Below are 17,916 nucleotides of genomic sequence, written 5' to 3' on the forward strand. Positions count from 1 at the left end.
ATTTTATATGATTTTGAAATCTGAAATACCCATTTTTAATTTGAGTTTCAGTTCTGATTATTCTTTAGTGGCAATATTCTATACGAAGGATATTAGTTGCTGCTATTTTTCTATTCAGTTTGTTGAAACTTTTGAGTGGAAAAATTCATCATCCAGTCGTTAAAGAATTTTTATTTGACTAAAACAGAAATAAAAGATTCCTTTAGCTGTAATCTACTTTACTTGAATAAATATACAATTTAACTCAAATTAATTAAGGTTCTATGAGTTGTTCACTTGTTGGTGTGGAATAGATTTGGTGAGGCAATATTAGGTAGAAAATGCAATTATATTATAAAGTATTAGTAGGTAAAGGGAAACATTGTTTGGTTTTGTAATCAAAGAATGTATGTCAATTGATGAGGATAATGAAGTTTATGTCTTAGAATCTGAAAATATCTTGGATACTTGTGTATGGTTAAGAATCAAAATGTGTTTTTTTTACTCTGCAATGGAGTGACTTCCTTGTTCTAGATTCAATTCTTGACTGCAAATTTTCTATATAATTGTAAATTTGCTTTCTAATGACATTTTATTCTATCTTGTGAACTTTTAGAAAATAGACTACTAGACTTTGATATCCTCTTTCACTCTCAAGTTCTTTTCTACAAGATGGGAGCATTTAAAAATACATCGATAGGCAATACACTTTAGATCTTCATGTGAATTCTAGAATGATTACTAGGTGTATCATGTATCTTATGATAAGTGTATGACCAAATATGGAAGACTCAAATGCAAATGATTGTTCTTGAATGTTCTTGTATTGAGAGATTCTTTGATTTTTCATCTCTTGAAATGATTGAAATTTGATGTCTTTTTATACATGGGTATAACATAAAATTATAAAATTTCATATATAATCAGCATTAGGCTAATAAAATAAATAAATATATATTTATTTTGCATTTAAATTGGTCAAAATCTCAACAATGAGCTGCATGACCTAAAAGCTATGGGTATGGCCTACATTAGACAAAAAGGTAGGAACAACATATAAAGATGATATTAATTATCAAAATCAAACAAAGAATTTAATTAGGTTGGGATTGCATTTGCATAGGGCTATATGCAAGCAACAAAAGGTATGTAGGCCCAACCATGCACAAAAAATATGTCATTTGTAATTAAAAATATATCAAGTCATTGCCTCAAAATATGCACATAACTAAATGTGGAAATAAATGGAGGGTGCACTTTTCCCGCTTGTATTTTTGGTGCAGGAGCATCTAAGGGTTGAAATGCCCTTAACCAATTTTGGCATGTACATACTAAGGACTAGTTCTAAGTCCTTTTTTATTGCAGTTTTTGAAATTTTTGCCTATCGGCAAGACCTACCCTGATCGGTAGGACTTATTCCGATGTGGCCGCTAGAGTTCGGAGCGAGTTTATGCTAACCTAATGACCTGATGAGTTAGCATGCGGAGCGGAGCGCCTCAGATATAGTCATCGGGTATCAAACGGAGTAGTTTTACGCTACCTCAATGACCCGATGGGAAGGCATAGGCGCGGACCAGGTGGTATCGGTTATCGGCAGGCAAGGTTCTCACCTACGCCGAAACCCGATGAGTTAGCATACGGAGCGGAACGCCTCGAAGATAGTCATCAGGTATTGGACGGAGTAGTTTTACACTACCCCGATGACCCGATGGGAAGGCATAGGCACGGACCGGGTGGTATCGGTTATCGTCAGGCAAGGTTCTCACCTACGTTGAAACCCAATAGAAAGTGCACAATCAGAGGAGGTTCATCGGCCATCAGGAGGAATGCTTACATGTTATGCCGAAGCCCGATAGGAAATGCGGAGGGCGATAAGTCGTCACCATCGGCCATCGAAAAATAGAAGTTGATGTTACGATGAAGCCCGATAGGAAATGCAAAGCACGATAAGTCGCAATCAGCCATTGGAAAACAAAAGTTGATGTTACGCCAAAGCCTGATAGGAAGTGCAGAGTGCAAAAAGTCGACATTGGCAATTGGAAACCAGGTTCTGTGGCTACGCCGATGGACCATTTTGTAACTATTTTTCAGTTTTGAAACCGTCTGTGTTTCACGATGGAGGGAATGTTTAAAAGACCCAATGGGCATTTGTAAAGGGTTTGTTGGATCATTTGGATAAACAAAAAGAAAAACAAAAGTTTTTTTTTTGGTTTCGATCGCTGAAGTACTGTTCTATATTGTTTTGCTAAGTTTTTCATTACAGTTCTGTAACTAGAGTTTCCTTGTTGTTGTTGGTTCTTTATTTTGAATCCACATTGTAAATATGGCTCTGTCTTGAAACTCCACTGTGGGATCCACGCAACCATTGGAGCACTTCAAGAAGAGCCAAAAATGTACAGTATGAGTAAAATAGTAGTAGGAGGAAACCAAGAAACGGAAATTGCCATTTCTGCATACTGAGCCTAGGAGAGCTTGGAAGTAGTTCGGCTAGGTGTTAGTAATGTAAAGAAGATAACTTGCAGGGACAGGATCTGTTGAGAGCTGGAAGAAGACCCAGAAGGCTACAAGCCTGAAACCGTGACATTGTGAATTCAATAAAGAAAATTTTGCTAAACCAAACAAGATGGGTGGTTTTGCAATAAGAGAACATATGTGTGTGTGTGTCCTGCACCCCTGCAAGGATGTAGTGAGCAATCTTACTTTGTGAGCTTGAGGAAGGTGAGATAAGAAAACAAATGGTAAGGAATCCCTTAGGAGTCTAGTGGAGTAGACTTGAACCTGGGAAGGGATAGAAACAAACCATTAAAGAAGCTTAATTGATGGTAAGCTAAGTAGCCTCCCTATCAATTTTGTCCCCATTTTGAGGTGTATTTGAATATCTAAGTATGAATTATGATTCTTTAACTATGTAGAATTCTAACACGTGTAAATTAAATACAACAAATATAAATGAACATGTGGTCTATAAAGGATGAAGATTCTCCTTCCATTTTCTTTCCTTTCACATATGTTCTCCCATGAGTTCCTATAAGAAAACTGAAAAATATTACACGATGAGCTTCTAACTGAAAAAGGAAAACATGTGTGATCATGTATGTACTTCATCGAAAGAGGATCTTACTAGATATATCAATAATAAACATCACCATATAAGAATAGATTGGCAATATAATACATTATGAAATAATCATAAGCATAGTTATGTTCAACAAATTAAGATTGAATCATAAGCATGTGAGCACATATAATTATATGAACATTAAAGTATAGTACAACCATAGCTAGAAACATACATCATAAGAAGCATGGTAATGGATTGGACAAAGAGTCAAAAATAGGATTATTGCCCCCACTATGGACAAAATAATGGTGTCCATCAATGGTGAAAAATTCTCATGAAAGTATACTAAAAGGCTTAATGTGGCACCCATGATCATAAACAAAGGTTGGGTAGGATCAAAAGATAATGATATCATCTCCAACATGAGAAATATAATTGATCCAAGCATATCTACATGTACAATTGTAATTTCACCCATTAACTCAATTTGTGTGTTTGTCTATGTTGGACACATGACAATTAACCACATCATAAATCTATAATAAATAGTTTCATGCCCTATTTAGTGTATAGGTCATATGAATCCCTATGTAGCACTAATTGACTACATATTCAACCTTTTAGATGGAAACAAATGCCTTCACTTGGGTTTAAATCTAGTTTTACATCATATACATATAACCTAGATATTTTTCTAGCGATATACAATTTTGGCAATTCCATACATGTTCAACACCAATCATATTTTTAATACATTAAAATTATGCTATATTTTATTAACATTTAATAGAATATTATTAAAGGACTAATCATTGCCCCCTTTCTATATATATATTTCATAGCAACAAGTTGTTTCAAAGTTACTATTATGTAGATTTTTTATCATGCATTATATCTAAATTGCAAATTTTCATTTCCTTAAATAAACATTTGCATGCTAATATAATTTTTCTTTTCCATATTCTATAGATTCTATTTCTTAGTAATTTAATTTAAAAAGATATTTTGATCCTTGATAGAGTTTGGATCATTGGTCTCAAATCTTTAAAAAATTTAACATTTTTTTAATCCCCTTCAAATGCACTCACAACATCAAAAAAAGGATTATCCTCTCTACAATAAAACATCTAAACAATACTATGGATGTAAAAGTAGATAACAATGGTAGACAAAAATAAAATGTATGGAACTTCCTACATTAATGCAATAATTACTCAATGTGGTCTTATAAATGCAAAATTAGAAAAAATTTAGATGATTTCACAACTTCATGACTCAATGTGTACCAACCCTAATGCCACTTAGACAAATCTCTATAGAAAAATATCAAAATTATTTCAAGGTGTAAGTCAACCTTGACACTCCAATGTTCAGGGGTATTATTAATATAATAGATCTAGAAAATTATATTCAACAAATCAAATCATATTTCTCTATCACAAAATTTTATGATGATAATAAAATGTCATTCGTAGAATTACACATATTGATCACAATACATCATTTTTTGCTAGAAACTATTGCACAACATGATAGGGGTTGCATGATCCCATCAAAATTTGGAATAAGTTCGTTAATGATATATAAGAAAATTATTATCCCCTTAAAGGTTATGAGTGCATAAAGTTTCAACAATTGGATCAATATAAATAATATTAAGAAATAAATGAGAGTTTAAAAAAAAATGGCAAGTGAACAAGGCTCTAACAAAGAAAATTTCAAATTCAAAGGGTGGTGAATTAGACAAAGGACATAGGACTAACTACGCAAATCATAGTATAGAGGCCTCCAAAGCAACTAATCAGGTAGTCACATGCACCAACAAAATTCTCTTGGTTAAAGAAAGTGAAGTCAAGATCCTCTTCAGAAACCAAATCGATCATCTTCCCAAAAACCTTTTCAATAGAGATAAAAGGGGTTTAACCTTAAAGAAATTGGGGTTTCTAAAGGTAGTGGAAAGAATGAATTTACACATAAATCACCTAGAAATAGAAAATCTATAGTCATCTGATCCAAGATCATACAAGCAGAATCAAAGTGCTTAAAGGAAAGTGCCTTTTTTTCTAAAATGGATAGGAGAATGGTCATCTAGGGCAAGAAAAAAAATTAGATCATAGAGAAATGGGGCTCTAATTATTGAATTAAAGCCCTTCTTAATGATTTATTTTATATTAAATATGAATCTAAAGAAGATGAGATAAAGGCCCTAAATAATGAACCATTAATGATGGATGGGATTGGTTTCTTTTTAGGTGTAAATGGGGATTCATTGGTCTAATTATATGAAATGGGAAAAAAATCCATTCACAACCAAAATTACATTAAAGGGGATTAAGACTCAAGAGGCTCAACATCAAACCTATAGAAAAGAGTTAAGCACAAATTGGATCTTAACTCTCCTTGTTTTAGTTGAAATTTATTTTGGAGGTATATGAATTACGGTTTTTGATGTAAAATTGACTATGATCAACATAGATAGACAACTTCAGAATAGATATGCAAACATTACATACAGATTTGGAAATAGGAAGCAGAAAAGAACCTATGAAATTTGGGCTTGGAAATGTGGATCAATGTTTCTAATCGACCTTGACCCAAAAGTGTCAGATATAGATATCAGAAATAATTTTGGAATTAGGATATTGCTTTGAGTATCTCCCTAAAATTTCTTCGGAAAAGTGTCTATCACTAATGGTAGGTAGCCTTGACCCAGGTTTTTTGCTTCTTCAAAATCAGGTTTTGTGTGTCTTACTTTTCTCTTTCTATATCTATACTCACTCTCTCCATAATTTTTCACCTACGCACATAAGAGGGAAAATTTTGTCGGGTTTAGAATTAACCCTTGATGAAATGAATAAAAGGAAAGCATTGAAGTAAAATTTTGGATCAACAATATTATATTTCAAGATTGTTGATGTTGTTGATGAAGCAATGCTCTTTGTCTATGACCCACAAGTGTTGATGCAATAACATGAAATGACAAGTCATAAAGAGGATCGATCATGAAAACATGCTTGCATGAAGATTGTTGTAACTTGTTGCTCCATAATGCTTAAATATAACTTAGAATATTTACTTTTGAAGATTATGGTGGGATGAAATGATTCTCCTTGATATGTTATGATATGCATGTTTATGAATGAAAACAAATTAGGAAAGATTCTCTTATACAAGGTTCCCAAATTATTTCATAAATTAGGCAACCTCCAATAGTCATTTTTAAATATTGGGATCATGAATAAACTAGCGGGAATCGATGTGTCAACATATTTAAAAATGGACCCATTTTAGAGAGGCAAGGGTGCTAAAATGGCAAGGGTGTCTAGCACCCTAGCCCACTAATCTCTTAACTGAAGATCCTCCATGACCCTAACATGATCAAATAAATCAACCAAGAGCTCCCAAAAGGGAGAGTCAAACCATGATCTCCAAACCAAGAAGATATAAATGCACATCTTTTGTCAATTGAACCAAATATGTCAGACTCTCACTGTAATTTGAAACCAAAATCTAAGAGCTCTACATGACACCGACACCTATTGTAAAACATCATTCATTTCATAATCAAAGATTGTGAATGGCTCACAATACACTGCAATAATAATAGCTTAGAAGCAAAATCTTGAAACAAAGAAGATAGAACACATTATGTGACTGCATAAATATCCCATTGAAAGTGATACCAAATAATACATGGCATCATGAGCATCATTACCAAAATTTCACTAAAAGTGAACAGAGCTTCTCATGCACCATAAGCTACTGCTAAGATTCAAATGATCAACTATATTATGCACTCCAAAGAATTTTTTTCTCATTGTACAATCAAAATACCAATGTAGTAATGGTGACAACCAAAAAGGGCCTACCAAACCAAAACCTCATCAAAAAATCTACAATATCAGCACATATAAAACATCTCAAAGAATAAATACATAATTAGTGCTCCACTCTCAAATAGCTGAAAGACTCAACCTCACATTAGTATCATACATAATAAAGATAATTAGGCATAACATGTGGATTTGCATGACTCAAACACCCAAATCAAAACCAGACCTGATTTTTCAAACAAACCCACATATGAGTAACCATAGATTGATAAGAACCTTGCAAGTAGCCATGCAAACCTATAATTGTCTCCATCCAAAATACCCTAAATCCAATCATACCACATATCTACATGCCATAAATTTTAGTTAACATGTAAAACCTGCAAAACCATCTATATAAATTTAAAATCTATTTAAACATCCAAACATTCACATTATACATGTCATCTAAAGAATGAAAATACTTTAGATCTACAAAACCCAACAATTGAAAACAAGAGACCACTGCAACACAAGAAACAAAAGGAAATTTGTCCAGGACCTTAAACCATATGAAACATATTAGCTCCATATCTCTCAAAACATTTAGTGTCTTATCTTCTAGTTCTTTCATGTAACCATGGGCTAAAACCATGAACCCAACATAAGCACCTCATTTTGTAGTCCAAATAGTATCACCATGTGACCAAGATGTCAATACCCATCCTGTTAGAATCCAAGAACACTGAGAGGGGGGTTGGGGGGGGGGGGGGGGGTGAATCGGTGTTCTACTTGAATGATCAATTTTAACCTTATTAAAACATGCACCAGTACATATAGAATTGAAAGAAGTAAATCAACCAATAAGCCAATCACATAAATGAATACCATAACACACAGAAGTATACGTGGAAAACCTCAAAGAGGAAAAACCACGATGGGATTTGTGACCCACAATATCAATTCACTGGCCACATGAAGAGATATTACAAAATATAAGGGCCTCCACTTGCAAGAAGGCTTACAGCCTAGAGCACGCTGCTCAATCACAAAAGGAGCCTCACTGACTACATAAAAATCCATACTACAATCCACATAAATGAGTGAACTACTAAGATAGCATATTTCTATGCCTGAATATAGTTTTGATTAAGCTCTATCTGTTCTGGTCTGAAACCCTAAACCCATTACCGGAATACCCCTTTATATCCTCACATACATGATCTCTCTTATATATTTCACATCTCCTTCATTATTTCCTTCCTAATACATATTCACATGATATATCAAAATGATCTAACCTACTGACTTATATACCCTTTACTATTCATCATGCCTTATGTCGGCTTACAAAGAAAATTACAATATCAATATACATGTTGACTAGACAACATAAATACATGAATATGAAAAACAATTGCCGATTTTAGATCTAAAAGATGTTGGTCTCCAATACCAATAACCTTATTCTAAACCATGTCGGCCTGCATTGCTGATAACTTGAGAATTCCTTCCATCTTACCAGTGTTGGTGTCGGTGTCAGTGTTGGTGAAGTGTCTATGAAGTGCTTGCCGATACACAACTAAACCAAAACATGAAGTCAGAAGAAGTTGCCATGTTGCCATCAATGACAACATAGTGAAACCAACCAATTGAGTATCAATTACCAACACATCCAACATGAACACCTTATCACTATACATGACCACAAGGTAAAGGAACAAAACCACCAAACAAGAGGATAAATACATATTATCAAACTCCATGAAGATCCATAAGCATGAGCTTCAAATTCCCAACATAGATCACATTGATAATATCCATGGTTTCCAATCTCACAAATATACAAAACAAATTTAACTCATAGAACATTCATTGTAGACCCAAAATCCTTCTAACAACCTTTAATTCCTTTTAAATGATTCCCACAAAATTTCCAAGCTAGGAAACCAAAAATAGAGGAATACCCAGAACCAATAACCTTCAACACTAGTACCAAATACTGTGAAGATCAATCTATATCCAATAAACTAATCAAAGATGAGATTCAAGGCTTGTATAGTAGAAACATGAAAATCTAAAACTCATATGTAAATCTGAAAATTAAGTTGCCTTAATTGTGGAAAACCCATTATTAGATCCTTCTTCATTATGATGCCAAATATCAACCTATTAACCATACTTAATAAACCTATCTTATGTGAACTTATCGTAGAAATAAATAATGATTAAAATTAAAATAATATAATAGAATTAAGGCCTAAATCATCAACATAACATCCATACATAACATAGGATTTACATACATAAACCCTTGCGGGGAAAAACTCCACCAAGAAGAGACGACAAGCTTGTATTAACAACAATAAAAGTGCTTACAATACAGTCACTTTCATTCTCCTATTTTCCTCCACCATAGAAGAACGTATTTACATTTGAACAGCCTCCTTATGCCTCCAATCTATCCTTCATTCCTGTGGAGAAAACTGCATTCAACTATTCCATATTTCGTTGCATATAAAATCTATACTAATAAGCTGAATTTATAGAATACCAAGAGCTCCAAAACCACCAATGAAGGTTCCCAAAGAAGAATATTTATTACTCACGATCACATCCCTTGGAATTCCTCCACATAACTCTAAAAGGCATTGTTTTAGCTTCTAATACCTTCCCTCTAACATGGGCACCTATACTTCCAAGATAAAATTAGATTAAAAGTAATAAATGACTAGAAACCAGGAGAGACCTATTGCCTCTTCCATACTCCTAGTTGGAGAAGCCCATAGGTCACTCTTTTTCCACTTTCTTAAGTAATTAAATATCTTATTCTATACATCCATACGTAGGGAAAGTAATGTTAAATATTTGTGTTCACAACCTACTTTTACTATTGCTAGTATAACCCATCACCCCTTATGAATGTATTGCAAACAATTGTGAGAATTGAATATTACAAATTATTCCCAATACATCCTAAGTGCCTTAGGAAACTTTCCAAGGATGTTGGAACCATGTCATAGGATTTACAAGGTAGATGGCACCTTAATCCTAATAGATCTCCTACTATCAACATCACCTTCCCAGTTTGAATCCACATAACCATGAATAATAAGGGAAATCTTGTCTCTTATAAAATTACCATAATAATACAAATAATACTATGAGTTCCCTTCAAAAATCTCTAGACTATTTTTATTGCATGCCAATAAACTCTACTGAGATTAGATAAATATCTAAAAGGAACTCCTACTGCTTGAGCAATATCTAGTATTGTATAGACCATAGCATACATCAAGGTTCCAATTGCACTCTAGTAAGGCACTATGATCGTATCTTCCATATCTGATGGGGATGAAGGACAATCTAAAATAGATAACTTTGTTCTAACTAAAAAGAGAACACATAATAGTCTATTATTCTACATGTTGAACCTCTATAAAACTTAATTCGCATACTTAATCTAGCCTAGCCATAGCTTTTTTTCACTCTATCTCTTTTAATTCTATCCCAAAAATATATTTCACAGCACCTAGATCTTTCATTTCAAATTTAGCAGGAAGCTAAGACTTTAGTTCTGAAATCATACTTTTCATTTTACCAATGACTAACATATCATCAACATATAATGAAATGTATAAAAAATGATCACCATAAAATTTATAATAAACATGGTGATCTGATTTAGAATGCTCAATTCTCAAACTCAACACATTTGTATCAAATTTTCGGTACCACATCTTAGGACTCTGTTTGAGGCCATATAATGATTTCTTCAATTTGCAAACCAAAATACTTTTACGTTTTACCATGTAGTGCTCTAGTTGTGTCATATAAATATCCTCCTCCAAATCACCATGAAGAAAAGTAGTTTTCACATGTACATTTACTCAACCTCTAAAATCATAAGCAGCAATAATAAAGAGAAAAAAATTGATGGATGACATTTTCACAACAGGAGAAAATATCTCACCATAATCAACACCCTTAACTTGAAAGTATCCTTTTGCAACAAACCTTGCTTTATACTTCTCAATACCTCCATCTAAAATAATCCATTTCCTAAACACCCATTTATAGCCAATAGGTTTTTGTCCTTCATGCAATGGTATAAGATCCAATTTATTATTCTTTTTCAAAGCTACCATTTCTTCATCCATATCAATCTTCCAAGATTTTGCATCATTCATACCTAATGCCTCTTCTATATATCTAGGTTCATCCACATTAGTATTAAAAGAAAAATACATCTCCAATCATAAGGTGAATACCTTTCAGGTGGTTTTTTGTGTCTTGTAAACCTTCCCACAAGCTGAGTTGGAGGTTATTCCTCTTCTAAAGATTCAGAGCTAGATGAGCCCTCCTCAACTTCTTGCCTATCTAGGGGTCTCAATTCAACTCTTTCAAGCATAGAAGGAAGTTGAATCACATCTTCCTAATTAGTATGTTCTTGCTACAACGTAATAGAAGGAGGCTTAATTTCTCTAAAAATAACACTTCTACTATGTATTACCTTTTGTGAAATAGGGTCCTAAAGATTGTATCCTTTCCCACCATAACTATATCTTAGAAAGATGCATTTCATAGCCTTGTTCAACAAATTTTTTCACTTCTCCTTAGGCACATGCACATATTCCTCACAACCAAAAATTCTAAGATGTCTCAATGAAGGCTTATGGTCTAACCATGCCTCCATAGATGTTTTATAAATGAGAGATAATGTAGGAGACCTATTAACTAAGTAGAAAATAATGGCAGTAGCTTTATCCCAAAAAAATGTTCTATACCAGCACCACTCAGCATCCTCCTAGCCTTCTCCATCAATGAATTGTTCATTCTTTCTGCAACTCCATTCTGTTGCAAAGAATATGGAGTTTTCTTTTGTCTGTGAATGCCAAAATCTTTACAGAATCTATCAAAATCATTAGAGAAAAATTCACCACCATTATCAGTCCTCAAACATTTTATTTTATTTCCAATCTACAACTCAACCATTTCTTTAAATTCTTTAAATTAACTAAAAACTTTAGATTTACTCTTTAAAAAACATACCCATGTCCTTTTACTATAATCATCAACAAATGAAACATAATACATGGATTTTTCAATGAAAGGAACATCTGTAGGACTAGACACGTCAAAGTGAATAAGATCCAACACACCACAAGATTTATGAGTGTGTGAGGGGAAAAATGATGATGACAAACTATTGAAAAATCACAAAGATCCAACCACAAACAATCCTAGTACCACAATAAAAAAATTCACCATACAACAATGAAGAAAACTAAGAACATGCAAATTAACAAATTGAAACAATAATACCATTCACATGTCAACTAGGATTTGATCTCCATTGATCTTGTTTGATATATTTGCTCTCAGATTTTATATGTTCAGAAGAGCTCAACAAAGAATGGATTGTGGTTGTGAAGTCATTTGATTGCATAAAGACAACTGGATTAGATTAGGATTGCTTATTAGGTTTGATAAGGATGAAAGAATCTTCTTATATAGAAGACACTTTAGAAATTGCAGGGATAAGAAAAAGAGGTGAAAGAAATAAATGGTCTACTAGGATTAAAGGGTAGGTAAAAGAAATAATAAAATAATGAAGGGGGTAGGTAGAGGAAAATTAAGAGATAAATGTCATGTGTCATGAAGAGAAAAAGCTAATGAATTAATTAAATAAATAAAAATTCATTTAATTGATAAAGGAAGTGGGACCAATTAAATAAATAAAATATTTATTTAATTTAGGGAAAAGATGTTTTTGTATTTCTTTTGGACTTCAATGGCAACAAGGCAAATTCGAAATCGGAAAGGAATGGCGCTCGAGAGCTGTTTGAAATATCCACGAGATGGAGCTAGGGTTTCTTTCTCCCTACTGAAATGCAAGGCTTACTGAAACTACTATGGCCTAGTTGGGAAATAGGGCTCCCAATCTGCTGTGAAAAATGGCATTGGTCTTCTTATGAGCAACAACGGTCTGGTGTCACGGCTGCAGCGAGGCATTTTCTGCAGATTTGAAGACAGTGAATCCTCACACAGTGTTGTGCCACCATACTGTGGGGACTTTCATGCAAAGGATGGACATGCATAGGGGTTTAAGCCCAACCTTGGTTTACATGGATATGGTGAAAAAATTCCTCCGCCTTCGATCAAACTGACACCAAGCTCCCATCAACAATGCAATGGCGTTTTGGGATCCTCTTTAATGCTCTCGACCAAGGCTTTTGTTGTGTCATTGGATGTGGAGGCCGATGAGGAAGTTTCACATAATGTTTTAGTTTTTTCTGAGCTAGGGTTGATCAGACGCTTCAGGGGCCTGTGGCCAAGCCTTCATGACTTGCATGCTTCGATCTCTAATAAATGGGAGCCTTTAATTGACGGGTGTGTGTAGATTTATCCTATAGCAAAGGGTTTTTTTACTATGATTTTTGAAAAGTCTCAAGACAGAAACAATGTTCTGTGTGATCAATTTTGGAGTTGGGAGGACAAGTTCCTTTTGATGTTGAAGCCATGGAATCTAGCCTTCTGTCCAACTACTAAGGTTTTCGACAAGATCCCGATATGGGTGAGGCTTCCTAATCTCCCCTTGCATCTTTGGTTTGATTCTTGTTTAGAGGCGGTAGGAAACTCATTGGGCAGTTTCCTATTGTTTGATGAAGGAACATCTAATCTTTTTCATTCTACATTTGCACGTATTTTGGTGGAAATGGATGTCTCAGATGGACTTCTCCTAGAAATATCGATTAAATCCTCAAAAGGTTGTTGGGTCCAGCCTTTAGATTATGAAGGGATCCCCTTTAGGTGTAGGAGATCCTTCCAAACAGGGCATATGGTTGCATAGTGTGCCAAAGATAGAATGCCTAAGTCAGCCACTTGGTGGAAAGATGCTATGCAACAAATTTATACTATGGAGAAGAAGGTTGGGAAGAAGGAAGGGTTGCAAAAAAGCTTCTCTCAGGTTGTTTCTGGGGAAAATATCCCTAAATCTATAGACACTAAGCCTCAAGAGGAACAAGAGTTACAAGATAGGGTTGATTCTGGTTCAGGTGGATGTGATGGGGAGTTGCGGCTGGGAAAGGGTGCTATTACCCCAGAGGGAAAGGAAAAATGCAGGTTTTCGATGTCTCAAGATATGGAGGAGGCCTCATTGGTAGCAAACGGTAAGGCTCAACATGATGATCCCTCCATGATGGATCTGGGGATATCTTCCAAGGATAAATATTTGGATTGGCAGATTGAGGATTCTAGGCTTGAAGGTGGTTGGCACACTGTGAAAAGGAGGAAATAGATAATTGTGAAGAATAACCCCTTCAATATGGTCCTTCATTCACATTCAAAGGGAGGTGCTAAGGGAAAATCTTAAAATCTACTTTCTCTATGGTTTTGGATCCTTTTTGTTCTTTGTTATGCTTATGGGTCCTTCTACTCTTTTTTATCTTCGGAGTGGTGGTATCCCAGGTTGTTACCACCCTTGGTCAAGGCCAACTCTCTCCCTACTTACTTTTAATAAAATCATTACATATTACTGACCAAAAAAAAAAATTTAGGGAAAAGATAAATTAAATAAATAAAAATATTTATTTAAATAAGGAAAGGATAGAAGAGGATTAATGAATTAATTAAATAAATAAATAATTATTTAATTAATAGAAGAGTTAGGATAAAATATTTAAATAAATAAATTATTTATTTAATTAAGCTAGGACAACTTTAGGTGTCTACAATGAGAACTCAAGTAAAATTGAACGCAGTTTTGTTTTCCATAAATGTGATGCTCACAAAAATAAAAATCAAGATTATAATAATTCAAACCTTCAACAAGGTTTTTATTTTTCAAGTTCCTTAGACCCTTTTCTCCAATGTGGCCAAGTCTTCAGTGCCATAACATAGTCTTCTCTATAGGTAACTTTGTTTCAGAAGAAAGAGCACCCTTAGGTACCCAAAAGCCATGTCCATCTACTGAAGGTGAAACCCTCACATTTTCCAACAAAGTATCCACAGATTTTCTTTTCACATAATTGCTATTATACACATGGGGGTTTCACTATCTATGCAATATTATATCACATGTATTCATATTGGGGGGTTTAATATCCTATAAAATAAGCTCAATGTATTGCCTATCTAGTGAAAATAGGGGGATTTTTAATTCGGGCTATGAAAAAATGCAATATTTGGTGAAAATAGGGGGGTTTATAATTCAAGCTATGTATTGGGAGGGGGTGACAAAAAAGGAGTTTAGAGCAATATATTTTGAAAATAGGGGGATTCTTTAGTATGCCATGAATGCACATTCTATAACCCAGGTTCACTAAGTGAAGCCCCCATGATTATACTCAACAGTGTGTGCTTCTATCTTATAAAATGTGCCAAATCTAGCACCTCTTACAATCACCATAGTACGTCTAATTATTTTACATCATCTATCAAAAAATACTACTTGCACACGTACATCTATCAATTTTATTTTTGTCTCAAGATATGCAGCACACCACTAATTCTTTTTACTTTACCACGACCAACAATATCTAAATGATAATCATCATCTAAGTACACCTTAACTCCATTAAATTCTTCATATTCAAAAAACCAATTGATCTCTATTGGAACTCAAATGAAAAAATGCACCTGATTCAATTAATTGTGCTTCATTACCTGCATGAGTGATCAAATCTACAATGAACGCATCACCATATTCCTTCTCAAACTCAAAATCAAAATCAAACTTCTTCGTTTTCTTCTTCTTTTCTTCTTTGTAATCCTTATGGAAGTACCTTGATTTACTAAAATTCTAGCAAATAACTTTGGACTTTCTAGTAGATTTGGATCTCCCTCTTGAATTAGATTTATCATGCTTCTCATTCTTTTTTACTTTTTCCTTAGGTCTTCCACAAACAATTAGGGCTTCCTTTGAACTGGTTGATACTTTCCTCCACATCTCTTCACCAAATAAGACACCCACCACATCTTCAAACTTAAAAACAATAGAAGTATTACTAATAGCCATAACAAGAGAATCCCACAAATCAGGCAAAGAACAAAGTAAGATTTGACATTTCTCCTCCTCCTCCATCTTGACACCAAAAGATGCCAATTGAGCCACCACCATATTGAACACTACCAGGAGGTTGGTAATTTTCCACCCTCTTCCATTCTTAAGGAATACAATTTCGTCCTTAAGAGATTTTGATTTAATAGAGATTTGGCTTCATACATCTAGCTAATATTATCCCATAGCTTCTTTGCAAAGGTCTCTTCATGTACATTTATTAGAATAAAGTCTGCCAAGCACAACATGATTAGACCCTTGTCTTTACAGTCCATAAATCAACAGCATGATTAGACCCTTGTCATTGCAGAGGTCTCTTCATGTACATTTATTAGGATCTGAAGGTCTTGAGAAATTTACATCAACAACATCCCACAAATCATGATCTACTAGCAGATCCTCCATCTTCATCTTCCACATCTCAAAATTACTTCTTAAAAAAATCTCTATTCTCCTTGATGATCTTGCCATATCAAAATTCTTACAACAAGATTAAAAAGTATCTTTTACACAAGGTCCCACTAGAATTTGGATTGGTTCTAAAAACCCAACAACCCACAATTGAAACTGAAGGTGATCAGACTTTAATACCACTTACAGTAAAGAAGTTAAGTAGTGGAACAACTTCCTACACTAATATTGAGAGGAAGGTAATGCAAAAAAATTATAGATCTTTTCAACAGTTACAAAAATAAACATAAATAGCATGCATACCACAACACAGTGGTTTACATGGGGAAAACCCTTTCGGGAGAACAACCTCACACTCCAAAATCTATCCAATATATTATTCAAAAATCAACAAATTACAATATACTTGTAGAGAAAGCTTCTTACATGAGTATCACCAATGTATTTGATCTAATATCTCTCCATCATTAGAAGATTATCTGTAGATGTCATCTCTTAGATCATAATCCCTCATCTAAAAGGCAGCTAATCTACAACATTACCTCTTTCTTACCTCAAATTCATCCTCAAGATTGGCCTAGAAATCTTCCAAAGCATGTGTATGATTGGGGAAAATCGTAGTCATTTTTCTCTTTAACTTCCTAGATCTGGATCAAAATTGCTTTTGGCTTGAGGTTCAATGTTTCAAGATCATCCATTGCTATCGTAGCCACCTACATATAAGGACACTCCTAAAATCACAATTTGAATGGGTATTTATCAGCTTCCTTATATTTTGAGTATATAATAAGGTGAACCTTGGTGATTTACCCAACAAACTCCATCAATATTATCTTGTTGCTACAACACCTTGTCAGAGGAAAGGTGTCCTTGGGAAGCCAAAGATTTTGATATAGGTAGGTCTTGGGAATTCAATGAACTACTATCCACATCCTTTAATTATTTCCATGTCCTCTTTGGTCATCTCATATCCTATGTCATGATTCAACTGATTGATGATAACATATAAAAATGCATCATTCACCCTGATGAATGAGACTCAATCTCCTTATGCTCTAGCTAAGCATAAAACTTCTATACTATTTTCATACTTAGGCCTTCTCCTTTGATACCTTTAGTAGACAATTGAGAAAAATTTTAATCCTTGGTGCTAATTATACCACACAAGAAGTCATATAAAAAAAATTATCTGCATTATTGTGGTAAGTTGTGCATGTAGCTAGTCTAGCACAATTCTAACTGAATGTATATGATCTTTTTCTTTCAAGATGATGTTAATGAAATGAAAAATCTAGATTTCATAAATCTTGGATTATTCTTTTGCCATTACTCTACTTAGCAATGTGATTATATCGGCAACTTCTAGAATGAAGCTTTCTCTTATTATTATTTTTGGTATTTTGGTTGCTAACTTCCTTTCTAACTTGATTTAATGCCCTTGGAAATATCTTATGTTGTTGGTCTCATTTGATTAACATGTTGCCTTGGCCAATGATTTAGTGATCATAGTTAACTCTTGTAAAAATGGTAGATCAAAAGTCATGGAAATCTTTTCTAGGGTTAGATTAATGATTTCAATATCATATCAATCA

The sequence above is a fragment of the Cryptomeria japonica genome, chromosome 3 (genome assembly GCF_030272615.1).
Source record: "Cryptomeria japonica chromosome 3, Sugi_1.0, whole genome shotgun sequence".
NCBI lineage: Eukaryota > Viridiplantae > Streptophyta > Pinopsida > Cupressales > Cupressaceae > Cryptomeria > Cryptomeria japonica.